We start from the raw sequence: 26,595 nt of genomic DNA on the forward strand, positions 1-26,595 counted from the left end.
AAAAGAAAAGGTCAGGAGCATTCTTGCACACAGCAATGCTCAGTAAATGCTGACCGTAAACAGCAGGCACAGGCTAGGTACATTCTCTGGCTCAGAGAACTGCACCCCTCATTCATCTCTGTGCCAAGGACAGTGCCCAGCACTGAGCAGGGCTCAAACAGAATTTCTGAAATTTAGTTAATAGCACAGCAGATTGATTCCTGTGTGTTTTGGCTGTAAAGACATTCATGTTTGGATAATGTGATGGCTTCCTGTGGCACCAACAAAAGAAAATATTCACCAAAAAAGTGCTATCTTTGAGGACCTTCAGACCCCTGAGCTAGCAGTTGAAGACAGAACCAGCTTCTTTTAATAAAAATATGATGTTAGAATAGCCAGCCTTTCCTTTCTGCTGATACTGCTTATGGCTTGAAATCATTGTGTATTACATTCCTCCATCTTTGATGTATACCCACGTCTGTCCCTGGGAGGGGTCTCAGCCCCCACTGGAGCACAGCTTGCACTAGGATGGCATATACCCAGAGTCCAAATCATCCTCCAGAGCATTGCAAAACTGGCTCCCGTGCTCTGGAAAGTGCTTGTTGAAGGTCCTTTGAACAACTTGTGCACTTCTGAACAAAATGCTCAAGCAGTATTGCAGCTATGCAGGTAGAAAAACCAGAGAATTACCTGCAGAATTACTTAAGTCTTAACATTCCCTTTATTGACAATTCAGAGGCAGAAAATCTGTTAGCACCTTGACAAAGTCTAGCTTGTTTGATTTTGAGTGAAAATCCACAATAAATCTTTGCTAAAACAAATGAGATTTTAAAATATTCCCCAAGTGTTCAAGCAAAATGTTAATAAAGATATTTCCCCCTTCTTCATAATCTGTGAATCCCAGAAGAAAAATGAAGAAGCTATCATCTTACTGAAAGATTCCATTAAATTGGAGCCAGGGTTTGCAGGTGTGCCTTCAAATTCAGCTTCATTATTGGCCAAGCAAATGATTATTCTCATTCAACTTCACACAATTTTAAAAATTTAACTGTCAATATTATAAATGAACATTGCAAAGATTTTCACACTTTCACACTCTGAGCTTTATTTTGTAACTTATATTGGGTATGGTATTAGTCTACTTGGGCTGCCTCAACCAATTACCAGACTGGATTACTTAAACAACAAATATGTTTTCTCATAGTTCTGGAGACCAGAAGCCCAAAGTTAAGATGCTCACAGGGTTGGTTACTGGTGAGGCTTCTCTTCCTGCCTTGACAGAGGACTACATTCTGTATCCCCATGAGCCCTCTTGTCTGTTTAAAAGTGGAGAAAGATTGCTTCCTCTTCTTATAAGGCTCCAGACCTATTGGATTAGGGTCCCACCCCGATGACTTAATTTGACCTCAGTTACTACCTTAATGACTCCGTCTCCAAATACAATCACATTGTGGGTTAGGACTTCAACATATGAATTCTAGGAGAACAGAATTCAGTCCATAACTGACATTTTGTTTATATCTATGTCAGCTTTGTTCTTGACAAAAATTATAAACCTAGATTTCTCACAAGCACATTCACTTATCAGTCTTTGCTGAGGGACGTATGAATAATGATGTATGAACTCAGCATCAGCTTAATTAATTAAAGGAAAGAAGCTGCATCTTAATGCCTCTCAGAAGATCACAGAGGGCTATGAGGATGTGCTCCTGACAGACAACATTCCTGGTGTCAAGAAATAGAGATCATCTTGAATCCCTTTCTTCTTTTTAACTTGTTTCCGGATGATTTAATATTCCTTTTCAATGCCTTGCTTCCAAACCTTCCTGCTATTAACATTTTTAAGTAAGTCAGTAGTCTTCTCCAGATTGATACATAGTTTTATTGATAACTGTAACAAACAACAGCTTCTTTATAATGCTTGTGACTGATAGAATATCTTTAAAATCAAATTCATCATCTTTTGCCAGATTCCCTATAGAAACCATTACCTAATGGTTTCTATCTAATGAATCAATTGGCTTGTATCTCATGAATAATTCTATACTTCAGGTCAGTTACCTAGAGGTAAAATTTGCATTTAGGTAATCATGGAGAATCCACCAGGAAGCAAATAGATATTTCAGTGCATTTTCCCATGGCTATGGTGAGTGAATTCAATGTATGTTTAAATAAACAAACTAATTTTTATCATGCTCTATGATATCACGAGTCCTCACCCACCTGTTTGTGTGTTAGACAGGTTTTCTGAAGACAGTCAGGCTCTGTTCATCCATACTCCGTAGCTCACCCAGCCCTGAGTTGTTGCTTTGCATAAAAGGACCCTCCTCTTACCTTGACTGTCTGGTGGTTGTGCATGATCTAATTTGGCAGCAAAATCTATCAGGAAAAAACAACATTATTTGTAGAGTTTTATTGCCTTTTACTCCTCAGTCTTTGCTGGGGTATGTGTGAACAATGACGTTTGAACTCAGCATCAGCTGGAGACTGTGGTTAGGTCCTCTACACATGCTCACCAGGGAACCTAACCCAGAACCCTCAGCTGCCCAATTTTCACATGAGCAGCTTAAAAAAAAAAAAAAAAAAAGAATAAAGAAAAAATATGCAGAATATGTTGTTTACCCTTCCTGTTCTAAATGTTACTCCTTTTTCAAGACAGATCATTAACAACCTGGATATATTCATAGAATCGCTTTGACTGGACTCTGCCTTGTATTGATTTTTGGGGTTTTCAGGCTTGTCTCCAGCTAAGGCTCTGAGTCTCCTTAAGAAAAGTGCTGTGTTCTCTCCTGCCAGGACTTGGCACGGTACATTGCACAAACCATGTCCTCTACACAGTAGCTCTTGACTTCAATACTTTGGGTTTCGGTTACCCATTGGGGTAATATAGAGAGCATTTGACTTAAACGAGGAGGCCTTAGTTCTAGAGACACAATCCTCCCTCCATCCTGCCTGGCCAAGGACTTGACCTGTTTCCAACTATGAAAAATATACTGAATGATCTTTAATGTCTTTTCAGTTCAATAGTTGTTAGTGTCCCCTAACATTGACTACCTGTCAATACTTTTAATGGATAGTTGAAATCTCTATTGAAATCATTGGTGTTCCTCTATAAATAATACACTAACATTACTTTTGAAAAGACATTTTACCTTCTTAATAATACCCTGAAGTTTTAATTGCATTATTTTGAAGAGGACAAAAGTGAATCTTAGCCTTGAAATGGTCTGTCATCCAAGATTAACAAGCTCCAAGTTCACTATTTGAAAATGACTGAGATGTTTAATGACCTTGAATTTATGTAAATATATCTCTACTCTTAACAATTTTTTTAATTGGACATAGAAGTTAAAAATGGCCCAAAATGAATCAAAATACTCATTTTTTTTTGCTTCGTTTGTGTTTATAAATGGCAGGTGCCATGTTTTTTTAATCAATAATCAGATTTCACCTAAATAAACCACCAGGGTACATGGATGAGACATTCTGCATTTCTCATAGTTGGCTTTGTGGATGATTATGAAGAAAAACAGCATATTATCAAGATTAGACCTTTGTCTAAATCCAAAGGTCACACTCCTTTGTCAGTCTTTCATATGTGACTCTCAGATGCCATGAGATCTATGAATGTAGTTGAAAAATCGAGAAGTTCTCACTTCAGCTGTTTATTTCAGAACCAAGGATATAGAGCAGCCCACTCACTCCCCTTTCCAGCTTTCCTTATTATTTCCGTTTCATGTGCTGATTTCCACAGCGTGTTTTAATTACACAGGCCAGGCACAGAGAAGCTGTTAAAGAAAAATTGATTTGACTCATTCTTCAGCAGCAATTGATTTGACTCATTCTTCATTTCAGGGTGACACAGCGTAGTTCAGCCACCCATTTCAGGGTACCTACAGTACATGGGAGCCTTGTTTTCAGACAGTGGTCTATCCGGTGGCTTTGTCCCTCTTTCACCTGAGAGTGTTATATATGCAGCACAGTTATCATGACTTTGTTGTATGCTCTCCTTTTTTAGCTGAACACCCACATCTTTTCTTTTCTTCCTCATTTGCCCTGGTTTCCTTCCATGTCTCTTTCTGGTCATTTTGCTTGTATTACTTCTGGATTGTCTATTTCCGCCCTTTAAATATTTAACCCAGAGTTAAGTAGGGTTTCCTGAACTCTTGTTCAATATGTTGAGTGAAGTGAGATTATCTACGTCCCTTGCTCTGGACCCTAAATCTGTCATCCGATCCCAAAATTACTTTTTTATGCTTTTCCTCCATATGACTATGTGGCTCACCTTGGAGGAAAATATGAGATGCAACCAAATGAAGCCTCTGATGATTTTTGTTCATATGAGCTTTTGTTAAACCAAGTGTCATCCATTCAGTAGTTATACACCTAATTTCTTAAACCGGAACTGAAGAATTTATATTGATCTGCACTTTATCTTCTTGACATTAGTCTAAATTTTTAGGGTTTGGGGGATTTCTCTTTTTTCTTGCATTCATTCAGGTTATTTACTTTAAGGCCAGTGATACAGAACAGCCTCCCTCCTTTCCAACTTTTCTTATTTCCTCTTCATGTACTGATTTCTATAGTGTGCTTTAGATACACATGCCAGGCCCAGAGAAGCCATTAGTGAAAAGTTGAATTGATTCATTCTTCAGCAGCAAGGAGATTCGTTATAAATAATCCTTTTTAACTATATTAATTAGACAAATTTGACAAGAATACCTTCTGAGTACTTGATTGATTAAAATGCTGAAGAGGTCAACACCTGACAGATAAGTACCCTTATATATCTGCAGAACCTTCTTTCCAAGTTGATCTCTATCTTAATCAAGATTCTTATTACAGTTTTTCAACCAACTATGGATTTACATAACCATTATATCCAGCTCACATTTCTCAGTCCACAAGTTTGTCAAAGGTTTTTATCGAATACTTCACTGAAACTATTCCCCTGGTCAAGGCTGATCAGTTCTCCCAAAATGAGTCCAGAATGCCCTGTGCTCCTTGCTCCTACTGACCATCATTTCTTGTCTTCAGTGTCATGATCCTTTCTAGTATTTTTCCTGAAACTGATAGTCTGTTACACCTAGAATCTATCTTTCCAATTATTTTAAAGTTAGAAAAAAAAAATTAGCCAAGCTGAGCATGTTGGCACACACCTGTAATCACAGCAGCTCAGTAAGCTAAGACAAGAGGATCGAAAGTTCAAAGTCAGCCTCAGCCATTTAGTCAGGCCCTAAGCAAATTAAGGAGACCCTGGCTCAAACTAAAATATATATATATATAAAAGCTGGGGATAGAGGCTGAGGTTGTGGCTCAGCAGCAGAATGCTCGCCTGGCACATAGGAGGCCCTGTCACCTAGCACATATGAGGCCCTGGGTTCAATCCTCAGCACCACATAAAAATAAATAAATAAACTACTGTGTCCAACTACAACTAAAAAAAAATTAATAAAAAGAGTTTGGGATGTGGATCAGTGATTAGGCACCCCTGGATTCAATCCCCAGTACCAATACCATTAACCATGATTATTTAAGTATTATGCTATACCAACATACTGCCTAATATTTATGTAATACTTTTGAAATATTGTATCCTATTTGAATCTCACTAGAATGCTATTGTGGTTTAAATATGAGATGTCCCCCAAAATCTCATATATGACATAATGCAAGAATGCTCATAATCTAATGAAATAATTAGATTATGAGAAGTGTAACCTAATTGCAGATTTATCCATTGATATGAATTAACTCAGTAATAACTATAGTCAGGCTGTGGCTGGAGGAAGGAATCACTGGGGACATACATTTGGCGATTATATTTTGTCCCTGGTGAGCAGAGATTGTTCTCTGCTTCCTGTTGTCATGATCTGCTTTCCTCCATCAGGCCCTTCAGCCATAATGTTCTGCCTCAACTCCAGAGCTATGGAGTCACTGACCATGGACCTCTAAAACCATGAACCAAAATAAACTTTTCCTCCTCTGTGTTCCTCTTGTCAGGTGTTTTGGACACAGCAACACAAAGCCTACTAAAACAAATGCTTAGAAAGTTCATGCAAATAAAGATTAAAAATACATGAGGTAAAGCATCCCCCAAACAGGGACACGATGATTAATATGAACTTGGAGTGGGTTTTGAGGGAGGAACCAGGAAGACCAATGAGTACAAAGCAGCGGACCCTAGAAAGAAGAGCAGTCTGGCAAGGGTAGAGAATGTAGTTTGAGGATTTGTAATGAGGTTGCAAAATTGAAGTAGATTAAAAAGACAGAGCAGTAAAACCAACAAATCTGAAATTGGTAGATAAAAAGGGAGCACAGATAGGTTTGTGGGGAGAGGAAAACATTCAGGATATTTGAGGGCTAGTAAGTGCATTTTAACTACAGTTGCTAAGAGCTCAGACATGGGAAGAGAACGTGGTAATGGAATGAATCTGTTGTAGAATATTTCATTGCACTTGGGGATAGTTTGAGTATAAGAGGCAAAAATAAAGAAATTATGAACTCCAGAGCAGAGCCCCCAGAGGTCTGAGAAGACACATGGCCACTGATGGAGGTAGGGAAGCCATAGAGAGGCAAAATTACAGAAAATAAGGAAATAAGATCAGCTTTTAGAATTAACCTTTCTTTCCAGTTACACAAATGGTATAAAAAGTATAACTGAGCTTTGAAAGAAAAATTTTTAAAAACTCATATGTGGTCATGGGTCTGAACAGTTATTATCATTTTGTTGTATTTTCTTCAGTAACTTTGTAGGTGGTTCAGCTTGCATGCCCCTATGTTATGTTATATGTAAGATTGCACATATTTTTCACCTATCAACATGGAACTGAACTATTTCAATAATATTTTGGTATTTATCATATCAATGTATCAGGAGTTACCTAACTCCCTTGTTATTGGTCATTTAGCATCCCTTCAAATTTGGGAGGAGACAATATTTATGCTTCTTTATTTTTTTAAAGAAAGAGAGAGAAAGAATCTTTTTTGTAGATGGACACAACACAATGCCTTTATTTTTATGTGGTGCTGAGAATTGAACCCAGGTCCCACCTGTGCTAGGTGAGCGCTCTACCTACCGCTGAGCCACAATCCCAGCCCTGTTTTGGTTTTCCCAAAATATATTTTGAATTATTTTCTTATGATGGATTCCTAAAATTAGAATGCCTGAGTCAGTAAGTAGGAATATATTTCATGACTCTTAAGACATATTATTAATTTGCTTCCAAAAGAGCATACCAATTTCCACTCTCACTCTCAGTGGTCAACATTTAAGTCTGAATATTAATGGGACCTTTGTATTATAATGACACCTCGATGGTTTAGAGTTGAGGGAAAATGGAACTAGCAATAAACATCTAGAACATTTTGTATGGAGATAATAAACAAAACAAACAGGCAAATTCTATAAGGGAATGAATAGAGAGAATCATGTCAAAAGTTGGGCCTTAAATGAATATTTGCAATCTTCTCATTTTGCAGATGAACACAGAGTTTAGTAATTGCAGAAGGTCTTGTAAATGATAGGTAAGGAGATAGGGTGAGAAGTAGAGAAAGAAAGGGGAAGGAGGTAATGAAAGACAATGACAGAAGTATAGTGCTACAGAAGAGAAACTGAAAATCTTGTCCACCAGAAGATGACAGCACCATCGTGTCAAGCAGCAAAGAGATTTATTTTTTTCAACTGAGAGTGGAAGATGGACTCTTGGATTTGGGAGAGGGTGGTTTTTGGCTTGCTGATTTTCCTCTGATCCTCCTTTAGCTCAGAGAACTGGTCATTACCCAGCGTCACAGATGGACTTGTAAATATTTACGAGCCCACAAACGTTATAAGCTGCCTAGTTCTGCCCCAGGTTATAGTCTCAAGCAATAAAATAAATAAATAAATAAATTTTCATGATTCTGTCTGCCTATAAATTATTGCTACCTCGGGTTTGTGAACTATTGGAAAAACTAGACCAATTCACTTAATAGCACATCTAATTAAATATTTTCTTTTCATGCATTTAGGTACATCCTCACCCAGCACACAAATAAAAAGAATATTGGACCAATAAAATATAAATTTGTGGTGGAGACCTTGAGAATCCAACGTCAATTTCTCTTCTTCCACAAGTCCAGCCCTTTAGATTATCTCATGCCACTATATATGCATGGACAAGTCAAAATAAAGTACCTTACCTTAAGGATTTCAAGAATAGAAAGAAGGCCAGTGTTCCTACAAGTGTGGATAATGCAGGCAAACATGGACGAGATGAGGGTGAGTCTGCAAAAATAGGAAGCTGTGACTAATTACCTGCTTCTATGTCTCCATCTTCAGGGTCTCCTAACACTGCTTACCTCTGTGCCTGTGGCGTATGACTCATGTCACACTTTTCTTTAACTTTGGGAATTCCTGGCATTTTCTCTTGAAGGCATATTTCTCTCTTGCTTAAATTGTCACTGTATTATGTTGATCTCATCCTGCTAGATGCTGAGAAAAAACCCAAAATGTGAGGTTGGGGCGGCGGGTGGGGGGGCAACATTTGCTGGGTAGGTGGGTGGAGAGAATGCCAAATTTCAATTCTATGTGAAAGAAAGCAGATACTGAAAACTTTCTCATAAGACATTCACGCTGATGACAGATGAGTGGGAGATTGTTTTCTTGACTATAAAGAAGTCTGTTTTCTTTATTTATTTACTGGTTACTGAGGATTGAACCCAGAGGTACTTTACCACTGAGCTAGATCCCTGGTCTTTTTATTTTTTATTTTTGTATTTTGTTTTGTTTTGTTTTAATTTTTGTTTGTTTTTGGTACCAGGGATTGGACCCAGGGGCAATTAACCACTGAGCCACATCCCCAGCCCTTTTTTTAATTTTTATTTTTTTTATTTGTTTTAATTAGTTACACATGACAGTACAATGATCTTGACATATCATACATTTGAATCAGATGGGATATAATTTCTCATTTTTCTGAGTGTACAGGTTGCAGAATTTTTTTTATTTTTTATTTTGAGACAGAGTCTCGCTAAGTTGCTGAGGTTGCTTTGAAATTTAAGATCCTCCTGCCTTAGCTTCCCAAGCGACTGGGACTAAAGGTATGCACCCAACTGCTTTATTTTTTTTTTAATTGCACATTTCTTAGAAAAAATAATTAGCATTAGCCTAAGCACCATTAGTCCTCAACTTAATACAAGTGCCATACCTCAGAAAGTCATCTGGCTTTGGGAGAGCTCACTCAAGGGATGCGCTCACTCAGGGGCTGGAGTGGAAAGATTTCTAGGAAGCAGAAGAGGAAGGTGACCGTGTTATCAGGACACTAGTTAGGTTTCCAGAGATGGCACCCTAGAACTCCATCTCCTCTTCTGTGGCTGCTTGGTCACTTGGAATGCCACACCCTTTGGCTTCTAGAAAGTAGGAATTCGTGATTGTAGACCATCCATTAATAAATGCCCATTTTTCTTCAAAGCCATTGTTACTTGAGTCTCAAGGACAGTTTTCCAATTGCATTATTGTGCCAAGGAAGAAAATAACCTTCAAGGGTTCTTCAGGTTCTTCAGAAAATCTTTTTTTTTTTTTTTTCACTTTTTCTTTCTCAAGATAAAAAGCATGGCTGTGTGGGTGATTATCTCACATGAGAGGAAGTATTTTTTTGGGGGGAGGGGCAGATACAGGAGTGCTTTAGCACTGAGTTACAACCAGTACTTTTTTATTTTTTATGTTGAGATAGGGTCTCACTAAGTTGCTGAGGGTCTCACTAAATTACCGAGGCTGGCCCCCATCCTCCCATCTCAGCCTCCCAAGTCTCTGGGATTACAGGCATGAACTCACTTTTACCCCACTGCAAATGTGTAACCACAGAAAGGAACACTGTCCCCCAACTTGCTGTCCTCAGGACAATGCATGTGAATTAGTGGCCAGCAGGGATTCTGACATGCCACAAAGGGGATGGCTCTCAGGGCTGACCTCCGGCTCACAGGCATTCTGAATTACACAATTGCTCTGTGTGTTTTATCTTCTTTTCCTCCTGAGCTCACAATGTCAAAAGAGAAACCGCAAATGGCCAGGTTTAGTCCACAACTTTCTAACTTGATGAATTAAATACAAGAACAGCTTGCCATTGAATTTCAATAATTAGATTACTTTAAAAATAACGCATTACCTTCCTAAAGAAGGCAAAAATAAGCTTTCTGCAAACGAGATACATACCAGGTATTTCCCTTTTTTATAGTGCCTTTTCTTTGTGGATTTAAAAAGTGAGACTTTATTCCCTGAAATGCAGAATCATGAAAGAAAGGGAAGAAGGCCAGTTCCTGAGAACAGTGCCCACTGACCCGAGTTTTGAGCCTATTCTGGGGGATGAAGTTGATGAAAAGATTATTTGTTCTTAATGGAATTCCTCATTATCTTTTTGAACTTTAAAATTGAAATCCAGATCTGATTTCTGTTGGATACCCAGAAGTGGAAGCAGAGCATTTTGGGTGAAAGACTACAATGTGGTGGCCTATCTTAAGTGGCAAAAAAAACTTGGGGAAAATAAAACTAAACTTAGTAATTGTACTTTGGATCACTGTTGTTTACTGTTGTTTGACTTCTGAAAGTTACAATGTGAAGGAATTGATCTGACCCTATTTTTTCAAGAAAAACACTTTCAACTCTCAGTGCTTGGCTTAGATGATGCTCCTGAAATCTCAGGTCTTTACAGATGATTTTTTAAGCGCCTCTGGGTACATGTGCCCCCGGAGTTAGTGATAACAGGTGCAGTACAAGGGGGTGACATTTGGATCTTGACAGCACCTGATGTGAATTTCTGGCACATTTTTATTCACAAGTTAAAGGTGTTATCTCTGAGAAATTGTTAATTATCACTCCACATTCCCTTTCCATTTTTCTGGTTGAATACTCCATAGTAGCAAATAGTCATACAATTATGAAAAATGTCCACACTCAGTGAATCTTGAGGAAAACATTGCCATGGGACTTGCGCTGCATCACCAGCTTGTACTTGACCTTCAGAGCTTATACTATGGAGTCATAAAGTTCTTTAATCAGGGTTGAACCTCCATAGTTTAAAACTATTAATTCAATCCTACCCACTATAATACAAAGGTGATCTTAGTCATTTGAAATCTGAAAGCTTAACAATAATCGTTCTTGTGTTGTATTTAACCAGTAGGTACAGGTGGGGCATGAGTCACTGTGAGGAGCTGCAGCCCACTCCCACAGAGCATAATTTTCTTTTGAAGAAGAATTAAAGTAGCCCTCTGCAGGGCACCTGATTTCACCAATTTGGGTTGTGGATGTATATTAGTCAGCTTCTTATCACTGCGACCAAAATATCTAACAAGAACAACTTGGAGGAGGAAAAGTTACTTTGGGCTCATGGTTTCAGAGGTTCGGTCCATGGTCGGCAGAACAGCACTCTGCACCTAAAATGAAGTAGAAGATCACAGCAGAGGGAAGCTACTCAGTTCAAATCAACTGGGAAGCAGAGAGAGGTGGAGAAAGAGGTCTCAGGGAAAATGAACCCTTCCAGGGCATGGCTTTAGCAACACACCTCCTCCAGCCACACCAACCTTCCTCCAGTTACCACCCAGTTAGTCCATTCAAACTGGAATGCACTGATGAGGCTACAGCATTCACATTCCAATCATTTTACCTCCAAACAGTCCTGCGTTAACACAGGAGCTGTGGGGCGATTCCTCGTATCCAAACTATAACAAGGTGCAAGTGATGGTCTCAGGTGGCACCAAGACATAGCGTGGAGTTGTGGGTCACTGTGCCAGGGGACACTGTCCTGCCATAGCCTGATTGCAAAACTATAAGAGCATAGCAGTGTAGACAAGGTTAAAGCGGGGCTACCCCAAACCCCTCACTTGAATGGATTCAATACTTCTTTTTCAAAAGTGAATTCATGTGCATAACCCTGGGTTCAATCCCCAGCACCAAGAAAAGAAGAAAACTGAAAGTGAATTAATGAACAGAAAGTGAACCCTGAGGCTGTGATTGAAAGTGGCTGTGAAAGTTAATAGGCTGCTCTTGATCCCTGCTGGATTGTGACCAGAAATGAATGAGCAGCCAGGGCGTGTTCTCAGCTTGATATGTGAAGATCTACAGAAGGGAATCAAATTAGGAATGAAAGAGATGGAGTGTTGTCAAGCGCTTTTTTTTTTCAGGCTGTATAAAAGCTCTTAAGAAGTGGGGAGGTAGGGAAATAACATGGCAACCGGATGAGGGGGAGGACGACCCTGCTTTGTTGGTTGTGAGGTTCATTCAACAGTGAGTTGGGCGCCTGCGCCAAGCATAGCTGACGCCAGCAGCCGCACATTCAAATGGCTACAGGCGGGCGCCCCCAGTGAAATGAAGAGCAGAGGCCTCTGTAATGGGGAGTCAGCTTCTGCTGAGTCTATTAAAGAAATGTGGGTCTTAAGATGCCAGACCTTTTTTTGTTTTTCAAAAGAAGCCAAAAAGCTAGTTTTCATATATAAAATGTTTAAATGCTTACACTAATTTTGAAATGTTAATTTTAAGAGCCAAACTAAACATGACTGATATGTTCGTGTGCATGCTCAGTCCTGAACAATATGAACATGACTCTGCCCACGGTGCAGAGACAGACATCAATACCTGTCACACAAACTGGAAGCCATAATGCCGGGAGGATGTTCAAGTGCCACATACAGTGGCAACAGGGACCCACAGTGGGATCACAAGGGACCATGCACAGGGTGGACTACCAAGGGACCTGCAGCCTGCCCAGAGTGAGGAAGCACAGATTGGTTATTTCAGTATCAAAAGGTCATCATGAGCCAGGGGCGGTGGCACATGCCTGTAATCCCAGTGGCTGGGGAGGCTGAGGCCAGAGGATCTCAAGTTCAAAGCCAGCCTCAGCCAAAGCAAGGTGCTAAGCAACTCAGTGAGACCTTGTCTCTAAATAAAATATAAAATAGGGCTGGGGATGTGGCTCAGTGGTCAAGTGCCCCTGAGTTCAATCCCTGGTTCCAAAAAAGAAAAAAAAATCCAAAAACCAAAAAACATTTCCAAGATCAAAGTCAAGGAGGTTTTTTTTCTAGGAGTTTCATAGATTCAAGAGATACATTTAAGTTAAGTCTTTAATTCAATTTAAGCTGGCTTTATTATATAAGGTCTAAGGGTTCAGTTTCATTCTTCTGCATGGGGATATTCAATTTTCCTAGTACCACTTATTAAAGAAACTATTTCCCCACCGGTTAGTCTTCCCTGCTGGTTATTAACCTTTGTTGAAGATTAGTTGACCAGGTATGTGCAGGTTTATTCTGGGCTCTGTTTTGTCCAGTTGGTATATACATCTGGTTTTTTGTTTGTTTGTTTGTTTGTTTGTTTGTTTTATTTTTTATTTATTTTTTTTATTGTTGGTTGTTCAAAACATTACATAGTTCTTGATATATCATATTTCACACTTTGATTCAAGTGGGTTATGAACTCCCATTTTTACCCCGTATACAGATTGCAGAATCACATCAGTTACACTTCCATTGATTTATATATTGCCATACTAGTGTCTGTTGTATTCTGCTGCCTTTCCTATCCTTTACTATCCCCCCTCCCCTCCCCTCCCCTCCCCTCTTCTCTCTCTACCCCCTCTACTGCAGTTCATATCTCGCCCTTGTATTATTTTTCCCTTTCCCCTCGCTTCCTCTTGTATGTAATTTTGTATAACCCTGAGGGTCTCCTTCCATTTCCATGCAATTTCCCTTCTCCCTCCCTTTCCCTCCCACCTCTCATCCCTGTTTAATGTTAATCTTCTTCTCATGCTCTTCGTCCCTACTCTGTTCTTAGTTACTCTCCTTACATCAAAGAAGACATTTGGCATTTGTTTTTTAGGGATTGGCTGGCTTCACTTAGCATAATCTGCTCTAATGCCATCCATTTCCCTCCAAATTCTATGATTTTGTCATTTTTTAATGCGGAGTAATACTCCATTGTGTATAAATGCCACATTTTTTTTATCCATTCGTCTATTGAAGGGCATCTAGGTTGGTTCCACAGTCTTGCTATTGTGAATTGTGCTGCTATGAACATCGATGTGGCAGTGTCCCTGTAGCATGCTCTTTTTAGGTCTTTAGGGAATAGACCGAGAAGGGGAATAGCTGTGTCAAATGGTGGTTCCATTCCCAGCTTTCCAAGAAATCTCCATACTGCTTTCCAGATTGGCTGCACGAATTTGCAGTCCCACCAACAATGAACAAGTGTACCCTTTTCCCCACATCCTCGCCAGCACTTGTTGTTGTTTGACTTCCTAATGGCTGCCAATCTTATTGGAGTGAGATGGTATCTTAGGGTGGTTTTGATTTGCATTTCTCTGACTGCTAGAGATGGTGAGCATTTTTTCATGTACTTGTTGATTGATTGCATGTCCTCCTCTGAGAAGTGTCTGTTCAGGTCCTTGGCCCATTTGTTGATTGGGTTATTTGTTATCTTGTTGTCTAATTTTTTGAGTTCTTTGTATACTCTGGATATTAGGGCTCTATCTGAAGTGTGAGGAGTAAAGATTTGTTCCCAGGATGTAGGCTCCCTATTTACCTCTCTTATTTTTTCTTTTGCTGAGAAAAAACTTTTTAGTTTGAGTAAGTCCCATTTGTTGATTCTAGTTATTAACTCTTGTGCTATGGGTGTCATATTAAGAAATTTGGAGCCCGACCACACAGTATGTAGATCGTAGCCAACATTTTCTTCTATCAGACGCCGTGTCTCTGATTTGATATCAAGCTCCTTGATCCATTTTGAGTTAACTTTTGTGCATGGCGAGAGAAAGGGATTCAGTTTCATTTTGTTGCATATGGATTTCCAGTTTTCCCAGCACCATTTGTTGAAGATGCTATCCTTCTTCCATTGCATGCTTTTAGCCCCTTTATCAAATATAAGATAGTTGTAGTTTTGTGGATTGGTTTCTGTGTCCTCTATTCTGTACCATTGGTCCACCCGCCTGTTTTGGTACCAGTACCATGCTGTTTTTGTTACTATTGCTCTGTAGTATAGTTTGACGTCTGGTATTGCTATACCGCCTGATTCACACTTCCTGCTTAGCATTGTTTTTGCTATTCTGGGTCTTTTATTTTTCCATATGAATTTCATGATTGCTTTCTCTATTTGTATAAGAAATGCCATTGGTATTTTGATTGGCATTGCATTAAACCTATAGAGAACTTTTGGTAATATCGCCATTTTGATGATGTTAGTTCTGCCTATCCATGAACAGGGTATATTTTTCCATCTTCTAAGATCTTCTTCTATTTCTCTCTTTAGGGTTCTGTAGTTTTCATTGTATAAGTCTTTCACCTCTTTTGTTAGGTTGATTCCCAAGTATTTTATTTTTTTTGAGGATATTGTGAATGGAGTGGTTGTCCTCATTTCCATTTCAGAGGATTTGTCGCTGATATACAGGAATGCCTTTGATTTATAAGTGTTGATTTTATATCCTGCCACTTTGCTGAATTCATTTATTAGCTTTAATAGTTTCTTTGTAGACCCTTTTGGGTCTGCTAGGTATAGAATCATGTCATCTGCAAATAGTGATAATTTAAGTTCTTCTTTTCCTATTTTTATGCCTTTAATTTCTTTCGTCTGTCTAATTGCTCTGGCCAGTGTTTCGAGAACTATGTTGAACAGAAGTGGTGAGAGAGGGCATCCCTGTCTTGTTCCAGATTTTAGAGGGAATGCCTTCAATTTTTCTCCATTCAGAATGATGCTAGCCTGAGGCTTAGCATAGATTGCTTTTACAATGTTGAGGTAAGTTCCTGATATACCTAGTTTTTCTAGCGTTTTGAACATAAAGGGATGCTGTACTTTGTCGAATGCTTTTTCTGCATCTATCGAGATGATCATATGGTTCTTATTTTTAAGTCTATTGATGTGGTGAATAACATTTATTGATTTCCGTATATTGAACCAGCCTTGCATCCCAGGGATGAATCCTACTTGATCATGGTGCACAATTTTTTTGATATGTTTTTGAATCCAATTCGCCAGAATTTTATTGAGGATTTTTGCATCTAGGTTCATTAGAGATATTGGTCTGTAGTTTTCTTTCTTTGAAGTGTCTTTGTCTGGTTTAGGAAACAGGGTGATGTTGGCCTTGTAGAATGAATTTGGAAGTTCTCCCTCTTTTTCTATTTCCTGAAATAGCTTGAAAAGTATTGGTATTAGTTCCTCTTTAAAGGTTTTGTAAAACTCTGCTATATACCCATCTGGTCCTGGGCTTTTCTTGGTTGGTAGTCTTTTGATGGTTTCTTCTATTTCCTCAATTGATATTGGTCTGTTTAGGTTGTCTGTATCCTCCTGACTCAATCTGGGCAGGTCATATGACTTAAGAAATTTATCGATACCTTCACTATCTTCTATTTTATTGGAGTATAAGGATTCAAAATAGTTTCTGATTATCTTCTGTATTTCTGAAGTGTCTGTTGTGATATTGCCTTTTTCATCCCGTATGCTAGTAATTTGATTTCTCTCTCTTCTTCTCTTCGTTAGCATGGCTAAGGGTCTGTCGATTTTATTTATTTTTTCAAAGAACCAACTTTTAGTTTTGTCAATCTTTTCAATTGTTTCTTTTGTTTCGATTTCATTAATTTCAGCTCTGATTTTAATTATTTCTTGCCTTCTACTTCTTTTGCTGTTGTTTTGCTCTTCTTTTTCTAGGATTTTGAGATGAAGTATGAGATCATTTATTTGTTGGTTTTTTCTTTTTTTAAGGAATGAACTCCAAGCAATGAATTTTCCTCTTAGAACTGCTTTCAATGTGTCCCATAGATTCCGATATGTTGTGTCTGTGTTTTCATTTATCTCTAAGAATTTTTTAATTTCCTCCTTGATGTCTTCTATAACCCATTGATCATTCAGTAACCTATTGTTCATTCTCCAAGTGATGCATGATTTTTCCTTCCTTCTTTTATCGTTGATTTTCAGTTTCATTCCATTATGATCAGATAAGATGCATGGTATTATCTCTACTCCTTTATATAGTCTAAGAGTTGCCCTGTGACATAATATATGATCTATTTTTGAGAAGGTTCCATGTGCTGCTGAGAAAAAAGTGTAACTGCTTGATGTTGGGTGGTATATTCTATATATATCAATTAAGTCTAGGTTATTAATTGTGTTATTGAGTTCTATAGTTTCCTTATTCAACTTTTGTTTGGAAGATCTGTCCAGTGGTGAGAGAGGTGTGTTGAAGTCTCCCATGATTATTGTTTGGTGGTCTATTAGACTCTTAAACTTGAGAAGAGTTTGCTTGATGAACATAGCTGCACCATTGTTTGGGGCATATATATTTATGATTGTTATGTCTTGTTGGTGTATGGTTCCCTTGAGCAGTATGTAGTGTCCCTCTTTATCCCTTTTGATTAACTTTGGCTTGAAATCTATTTTATTTGATATGAGTATGGACACTCCTGCTTGTTTCCGAAGTCCATATGAGTGATATGATTTTTCCCAACCTTTCACCTTCAGTCTATGTATGTCTTTTCCTATCAAATGCGTCTCCTGTAGGCAGCATATTGTTGGGTCTTGTTTTGTGATCCATTCTACTAGCCTGTGTCTCTTAATTGGTGAGTTTAAGCCATTAACATTTAGGGTTATTATTGAGATATGGATTGTTCTTCCAGCCATATTTGTTTATTTATGTTACTAAACATGGTTTGTTTTCCTTTTTGATTATCTTCCCCCCCTTTACTGTCCTACCTCCCACTGTTGGTTTTCATTGTTATTTTCCATTTCCTCTTCCTGTAATGTTTTGCCGAGGATGTTTTGAAGAGATGGTTTTCTAGCTGCAAATTCTTTTAACTTTTGTTTATCGTGGAAACTTTTAATTTCATCTTCCATCCTGAAGCTTAATTTCGCTGGATACATGATTCTTGGTTGGAACCCATTTTCTTCCAGTTTTTGAAATATGTTATTCCAGGATCTTCTAGCTTTCAGAGTCTGTGTTGAAAGATCAGCTGTTATCCTGATTGGTTTACCCCTAAATGTAATCTGCTTCCTTTCTCTTGTAGCTTTTAAAATTCTCTCCTTATTCTGTATGTTGGGCATCTTCATTATAATGTGTCTAGGTGTGGATCTCTTATGATTTTGCACATTCGGCGTCCTGTAGGCTTCTAGGATTTGGGATTCTGTCTCATTCTTCAAGTCTGGGAAGTTTTCTCGTATCATTTCATTGAATAGATTGCTCATTCCTTTGGTTTGGACCTCTATACCTTCCGATATCCCAATGACTCTTAAGTTTGGTCTCTTTATGTTATCCCATATTTCTTGAATGTTCTGCTCATGGTTTCTTAACAGTCTTGCTGAGCTGTCTATGTTCTTCTTCAGTTGAAATACTTTGTCTTCATTGTCTGATGTTCTATCTTCTAAGTGTTCTACTCTGCTGGTAGTATTCTCAATTGAGTTTTTAAGTTGGTTTATTGCTTCTTGCATTTCTAGGATTTCTGTTTGTTTGTTTTTTATTACCTCTATCTCCCTGTATAATTGATCTTTTGCTTCTTGGATTTGTTTATGTAATACATTGTCGAAGTGGTCGAAGTGATCTTTCATTGTCTGATTTTGCCGTCTAATGTCTTCCTTGAGACTCCAGATCATCTGCAGCATGTATATCCTGAATTCTTTATCTGACATTCCATCTGCTGCAGCTATTACCTCTTCTAAAGTTGAGTTGACCTGCATTACTTGTGGTCCTTTCTTTCCTTGTCTTTTCATATTGCTCATGTTTCTTTCTGCTTGGTGAAACTGTTGTGTTTTTGAAATTTTCCCCCTATATATTTATATTGCTCTTGTATAGTTGAAAAGTCTCCCTTGCAGGGGCGGGCGGCGGCTCTGCTCCTCCTTCAATTGGGGTGATCTGTCTACCACGCTGGCGGGCCACTGGGACTGTTCTGCCCGTCAGTCGCAGGTCTGCCTACCTTGGCGGCGCGGGCAGCGGCTCTGCTCTGCCCCTCCTCCAATTGGTGTGATGTGTCTACCACGCCCGCGAACCCCTGGGCCTGTTCTGCCGGTCTGTCGCAGGACTGCCTACCTTGCAGGCGCGGGCGGCGGCTCTGCTCTGCCCCTATTCCAATTGGGGTGTCGTGACTACCACGCCGGCGGGCCGCTGGGCCTGTTCTGCCAGTCGGTCACAGGCCTGCCTACCTTGCGGGCGCGGGGGCCGGATCTGCTCTGCCCCTACTCCAATTGGGGTGACGTGACTACCACGCTGTCCAGCCGCTGGGCCTGCTCTGGCCACGGGTGAATGCTCTGCTCTGCCCCTACTCCAATTAGGGTGACGTGTCTACCACACCAGCAGGCTGGTGGGCCTGATCCGCCGGTCAGTCGCAGGTCTGCCTACCTTGCGGGCGCGGGCGCGGGCGGCGGCTCTGCTCTGCCCCTACTCCAATTGGGGTGACATGACTACCACGCCATCGGGTCGTTGGGCCTGTTCCGGATGCGGGCGGCGGCTCTGCTCTGCCCCTACTCCAAATGGGGTGACGTGACTGCCACGCCAGCAGGCCGCTGGGCCTGTTTCGGGCTCGGGCGGCGGCTGTGCTCTGCCCCTCCTCCAATTGGTGTGATGTGTCTACCACACTGGCAGACCGCTGGGCCTGTTCCGCCGGTCGGTCGCAGGTCTGTCTACCTTGCAGGCTCGGGCTGCGGCTCTGCTCCGCCCCTACTCCAAATGGGGTGATGTGACTGCCATGCCGGCAGGTCGCTGGGCCTGTTCCGCGCGCGGGCGGCGGCTCTGTTCGGCCCCCACTCCAGTTGGGGTGACGTGATACCACGCTGGCGGGTCGTTGGGCCTGTTCCGGATGCGGGCGGTGGCTCTGCTCTGCCCCTACTCCAAATGGGGTGACGTGTCTGCCACGCCAGCAGGCCGCTGGGCCTGTTCCGCCTGGTAGGTCGCAGGTCTGTCTACCTTGCAGGCTCGGGCTGCGGCTCTGCTCTGCCCCTATTCCAAATGGGGTGACATGACTGCCATGCCGGTGGGTCGCTGGGCCTGTTCCGGGCGCGGGCGGCGGCTCTGCTCTGCCCCTCTGGCCTCCACAGTATTCAGCAGGACCCAGACCGAGAAGCAGTTTCCGTGGGTTCTTTATCCCTGGGCTGTGACCTTTGCAAATCTTCCGTTTCAGCGCAGTAGAATCTGTTATAGTCATGTCTGTAAGGAATACACTGCAGCATGTGGCAATGGTCTTGATAATTAACTAAGTAAATTTGGCTTTTAGGGGCGTTCATTACATTTAGAAATCCTTGATCTTGCAATGTATCTGAATGGTACTGCAGACCCTGCACTGAAATCCAGTCATGGCCCATGGTACTTTCCAGTGCTGATACAAACCTTTAGTATTTGTTTTATCTTTCCTTACTTAATATGCTTTTTAAATGCAAGATTGTAATCATAGGATGCTCTTGTATGGCAAATGATATATAAAATATGCTTACTACATCTTATTTAATGTAAAATGCATTGGGTGGAAGTTCTATTTTTGTTTTGTGATCTGTACAGGTCTCCAAATACCATTGGCATGGAATGAGCACTTACAAATAATGACAAGAAAAATGTTGCGTTTAATACAAGAACATGATTTATTTTTCATTAACTAATAGACTGGCTGCCTGTAGGAAAATTCTGTTTCAATTATTTTTTTCAATATGGCAAGTTCAAAGAAGTTTCTCTTTTCTGGTATACTTGAGAGTTTTCTGTTTTCTAGAATATAAATTATATTATGAATTCATTTGAAATGACCTGCCTTAAAAATCTGCTTTTATTCATGCATATAAAATTGCTAGATAATCTTACTTACTAATCTATAGAAGTAACATAATCCAAATTAGGAGCGACACAGATTAAGTAAATAAAAACCAGAGTAGACCTTAAGAAAATGAAATGATTTCTTCTACTTCAATAACCATCAAACTTCCAAATCAACCCACTATCCACTCTCTGTTTATTTTGCCAGCAATATGCTTCATCTTGGCTTTGATCTGTCCCCACTTCCTCCCTTGACATCTGCTGTGTATAGAGCTGTCTATAGGGTACTTTTGTCTCCCGCCAGTCAAACGTGGGTTCTAAGGCAGCCTGCCTGACAAAATCACTGTGCAAAGAATCATTCCTTTGGGGAAACTGTCTACCAAGTCCAGTTACCCAAGTTTAGAATCTCGCTAGGAAGCCACTTTAGAGAAAGTTCCCGGGGCCTGTGTGGCTGCTGTGTTGACAGTACTTCATAGTGCTCTACTATGAAGGAAATAGGGGCACAGAGATGTGGTGACTTGTACTAGTTCCCACAGCTAACAAGCTACAGGTCAGAATAACTGATTTGCCCAAAGTGACTTCACTAATAAAGACGGCAGCCAGAATTGGAGCTCAAAGCTGCCTATTTCCCTAAGTCTTAAGCCACTGTGCTAGTCCACTCTGCACACTTGATTTTGCTCACTATTCTCTTAAAAACCTTATTTCATTCTGATCCTTTCTTATCAGAGTATTGCCTCTGTCAAGAATGCTTTGTTAGGTTCATTTCCAATGTCATCCATTCGTTTATTCACTCTTTCAACAGACACTGTCAGCCATTTTTCATAGATTTCCCACAGAGGTGATAGCAGAGAATAAAACTGACACCGCCTCTGCCCACAAAGCCTGGAGTCTAGAAGGAAACTTCTCAAACTCCTTTTAGTCTCAGGACCCTGCAACACAATTACGGAGAACCCCAAAGGACTTTCGATTAGGTTAAGTTTAACTATCAATATCTATTGCACTATAAATTAAAACTAGGAACTTTTAAAATATTTATTTATTCATTTAAAAATGGCATAAAGAACCCATTATATGTAGACACAAAGAATGCATGATTATTAAAAGATAATTCTATTTTCCAAAACAAAAAAAATTACTAAGGATACTGGCATTGTTTTATACTTTGGCTAAAATCCTTAATGTGTGTCTCAAAGTCCCTGAAGTCCCTGAGAAATTGCTACAGGATGATTTCCTTTGCACAATATTCAATTCCTTAATTTATATTATAAGATGCAGAGATACTTGAATAAATAAATGTTCTGGATCATCTCAAAATATCATAATAAGCTAGGATTGGCCCACACAAATGTTTATTAAAACACCTCAAAAAGCAAGCAATAGGTGTTAATTTTTATGTAATATAATAATGCATAATCATCAGGCCATTCAGCCTAACCCAAGCCACCACAGGGTCACGGCGAACCTGGGCAGACTCTGCAGGTCACTGGGGGAGAAAATGGTACAAATGGTAAAGTATCTCTCTTTTGTTTTGACAGTTGCTCAGAGACCCTAGCATTGCCCATCCACTTTGCAGGTTGGATAGTGGGGATTGAAATCAGGGGTGTTCTACCATTGAGCTATATTTTCCTTCCTCCCTCCCTTCCTTCCTCCCTTCCTCCCTTTTTTCCTCCCTCCCTCCCTCCCTCCCTTCCTTCCTTCCTTCCTCCCTCCCTCCCTTTTGTCCTCCCCCATTCCCTTCCTCCTTCCCTCCCCATTTTCCTCCCTCCCTTCCTTCCTTCCTTCCTTCCTTCCTTCCTTTGAAACAGTTCATAGTCTCCTAAGTAGCTGGGGTTACTGTGCCCGGCTTACTTTTCAACTAATTGGAAGAGATGTGTTTGTAGGATAAGTACTAATATACTCAGCTTGAATGGTACCAATTTCCTTTCTCAAAAAGAATAATATGGGGCTGGGGTTATAACTCAGTAGTAGAGCACTTGCCTAGCATATTTGAGGCACTGGGTTTGATCCTCAGCACGACATAAAAATAAATAAATAAATAAATAAAGGTATTGTGTCCATTTACAACTAAAAATTTAAAAGAATAATATATTAGACATTTAAATGGTATCTTAATTAATGACTTGTTATAAAATGAAGTTAATGAAGTCGAAAGTGGAATCCATTTCCATGGAAACTAGTAACTTTACAAGGGGAGCAGATGAAAGGGTGTAGAGAGGACAAGTCTCTCCTGGTTGATGGGACTGTCCCTTGGCTCTGGTCCCATACCGTGGTTCAGTTAGAGGGAGGCATTGGTGTATAAAGGGGTAGGCATGAGAACATTTTTTAAAGATTTTTTTTCTTGATATAACGTCAAAGACCAAGCTAGCTCAAGATTGAAAATCCTCCTTAAATTTAAATTTAGACCTTTAGAAAAGTACTTTAAAAAAAAATGAAGTGTGATGCTTTGTTCTTAGAATTTGGTGCACTGCCAGGGGCAAAAAGGGTGACAGTGCCACCCTTGGGAGTGCTGTTAAGAGGCCGTGCCATTCTCCAGGAAGCTGCAGCTCCTCGGCCTGCCCACAGGAGTTCCCCTGGCACTGATGAGAAGCACACCAACAAAGGAGGAGAGAGGAAGGAGAGGGAGCCTAGCAGGAAATGCAGGGAAGGCTTCGATGACCTCAAAATGGGGTGAGATTCATGTGACCCCCCACACACACATCACATCCATTTACCTAGAGCACAGTGACCAGTAAAGTATATAGTTTATCTAAAGAAAAAAATTCACAAAACAAGCTCTTCTCCTTAGAAATGCAATCTGTGAAGCTTCTCTTACACAGTTGTGTGGAAAACCTAAACCATTCAGCTCTGTGGCTCTGGGTCATGATTTTTCATACTTAGTCAACAGTTTATTTAAAAGAAGAAATCATCTATGTGGGTTTCTTTTGGCCATCCTTGCTAGCTGTCGATGGATGCACACAGGTGCATGTGCACGCGTGAGCGCACACACACACACACACACACACACACACTGTAAACTGAAGTATATGTAACCCTAGACATGTGCACTACATAGAAACTGAAGGCTTTTTATCAGGAGAACAAAAGAAATGCACTGTATAAAATGTGTTACCTATATTAATATATATAATGTGGATATATATATATATATATATATATATATATATATATATATATATATATATATATAATGTAAAATATATATAAAACATTATACCATAATGTAATATGTGCTCCCAAGGCATTTTCCCAATGTTCCTATGCAGGGATGCTTTATTTAATAAGGAATAACAAACTGTCTTCTAAGCCAAGGTTCATGTGGTTTTGCAGACTCAGGTTTGGGGTATGAAGGTTCAGACAAAGAGTCACATTGTGTCACAGGAGACTGGATAGCTTGAATGCTACTGCCTTTTGCCAGCAATCTACAGCAAGCAGGGACACCATAACAAGAAAGCCACTCTTTGGTGTTATGTTTGGACTCAAAAGTAGACAAAGATGTGAGGATAAATAATTCATAAATTTGCACATTGCAAAGGCTGAGATATCTAAATACTGTCAGTTGGGAAATTATTTCACCAAAATACCATCAATCTTAGATTTCCTTTCTAAATGGTAGGATCTTTTTAGCTCATCTTCAAGCTAAAAATTTTGCATGGTATTATCTCATCTTGTTCTCAGCAATCTCTATAATAAATAAAGACCAACATTTGTGCACAGTGTGCTTTGCGAACCTCATGGTGATACACTGAATATTGATGGCACTCCTGCAAAACAGTGAACAGCTTTCCATAGAGCTGTTATCATTTATCTCTTTAAAAGTCACACCACCAGTAAATCTGTGATTTGGATCAACAAACATTCTGAAGGTCTTATGTACGAGACACTCTGTGGGGACCAGGAATTGAATGAGAAAATGGAAAACACTGCATTTTTCCTCATGGCGCATATTGTCCAGAGAAGGAGACGGATACGAAACAAATGTAGGATCACAGCTGTGCTCACTGATGTCATAGGGTGACCTGTCCCTAAATAGCGTGCAATCAAGGGACCTGGGCAGTCTGGGAGGTTGGTGTTCCTGTGGAGAGATGTGCAGGAGCTGGGTGATAAATAGTTTGCAGTGAAACATCATACAGAGGCCCCATGGCAGCAGCGAGTGTCCTGTTGGAGATGGGCAGGAGGGAGCAGAGGTACCGTGTAAGATACAGATGCAGAAGTGGGTAAGGACTAGACCCCTTGAGCCAAACCAAGGATTTTGTTCTTTATTTTGTTTAGTGTTTTTAAAGAGAAACGCAGCCAGCACTGTGCTTTGAAGAGCTGTCTGGCTGTGGTGTGGTCAGTGGGTAGTGGGGCAGAGTGGGCCCCAGAGACCTCCGAGGAGGCTGCTGGAGTGGTCCAGATGAAGCCAAAACTGGTCCCAAATCTTCTTTTCTTTCCAAAGCATCACATGACCTTTCTGCAAAGTGAGCAGGAACACTTTATTGCCACCAAGTCATAAATAGGAAATGGAAGAAAACTGTTTCGTCAGGGCTACCTCATTTCTCAATGAGAAAGTCCGAAAGAATGAAGAATGTATTTGACTCACACCACCGTACAATTTGGTGCACCATGCTGGCTAAAGCGGAGGAGTAGGATTATTAATTTTACCTTTTTGTCATGTTTTCCTTTAATATACTTGAGTTCTGATTTTCAACCTCGGCAGGTACTCACTCTGGCTGAAACCAAAGGACCCTGAAGTTAGAGCTGAGCTTTGGCTCACAAAGAAGAAACTAAGAAAGCAAAAATTCGACACAGCTCTTGAAGGATGAACATTGAGTCAGGCATTACATTTATGAATTAATACTACTACCCCTCAGTCTTTAAGCAAATACAGTAAAGTCTAACACTGTTGAAACTGTTTATCTAATCAATCTTTGGTTAATTGACATTATGTCTTAAGTTTCTTTTTATAACTGAACCTTCAATTTTTTATTATCCAGGGTCCCACAATATCTTTGGGTTATTATTTTTAGCTTTTTTCTTTATGTTTTACTACAAAATCCTCTCTTCCAGCTCAACTAATGCCTAGATATGCTTATGGCATTTATACCACTTGCCTGTATGTGTCCTTGGAATAGACCACTTTATATGTCCCCCAAAGGTTCATAAGCCAAAGGCTTTGTCCCCAGTGAAACAATATTCAGAAGCAGGGCTTTGGGGAAGTTACTGGATCATGAGGGCTCTGACCTTGTCCATGGGTTAATTCATTAACGTATCAATAATTTGATCACATTAGTGGGAGATGTTGGTAACTGTAGGAGGTGGAGCCTAGTTGGAGGAAGTGGGTCACTGTGGGCATCACTTGGAAGAAATTTCTTGTCCCTAGCACCTTGCGCATGTACAACCCCTACGTCTCTCCTTCCCAACCATCATGAAGTGAATGGCTATTTCAAACACAGATTGAAAACTCTAAAACCATCAGCCACAATAATTTTTTCCTCCTTTAGGTTGTTTTTGTCATGTATTTTGTCTTCAAGATGAAAAGTTTACTAACACAGAGGAAGTAGAAACTTTAGGAGGTGAGCACTAGTGAGCACTAGTTAGAGAAAGTCAGTCACCAGGGGCATGACCTTGAAGGGTATACTGGGACTCCCACCCCTTTTTCTCCCCAACCCCCAACCTCCTTTCTGGCTGCTAGTAAGTGAGCCATTTTGCTCCACCATATGCCTTGCAAACAGGCCCAAAGCAATGAAGCCAAGTGACCTTGGACTAAAATCTCTGAAACCACAAGCAAAAATAAATCTTTTCTCCCTTTAAATTGGTTTTTCTCAGGTGTTTTTGTCACAGCAACACAAAATTATTAGTTCATCCCACCCTGACTTGAGTACGACTTACCCAAAAAAGATGC

The sequence above is a fragment of the Callospermophilus lateralis genome, chromosome 4 (genome assembly GCF_048772815.1).
Source record: "Callospermophilus lateralis isolate mCalLat2 chromosome 4, mCalLat2.hap1, whole genome shotgun sequence".
NCBI classification, from domain to species: domain Eukaryota; kingdom Metazoa; phylum Chordata; class Mammalia; order Rodentia; family Sciuridae; genus Callospermophilus; species Callospermophilus lateralis.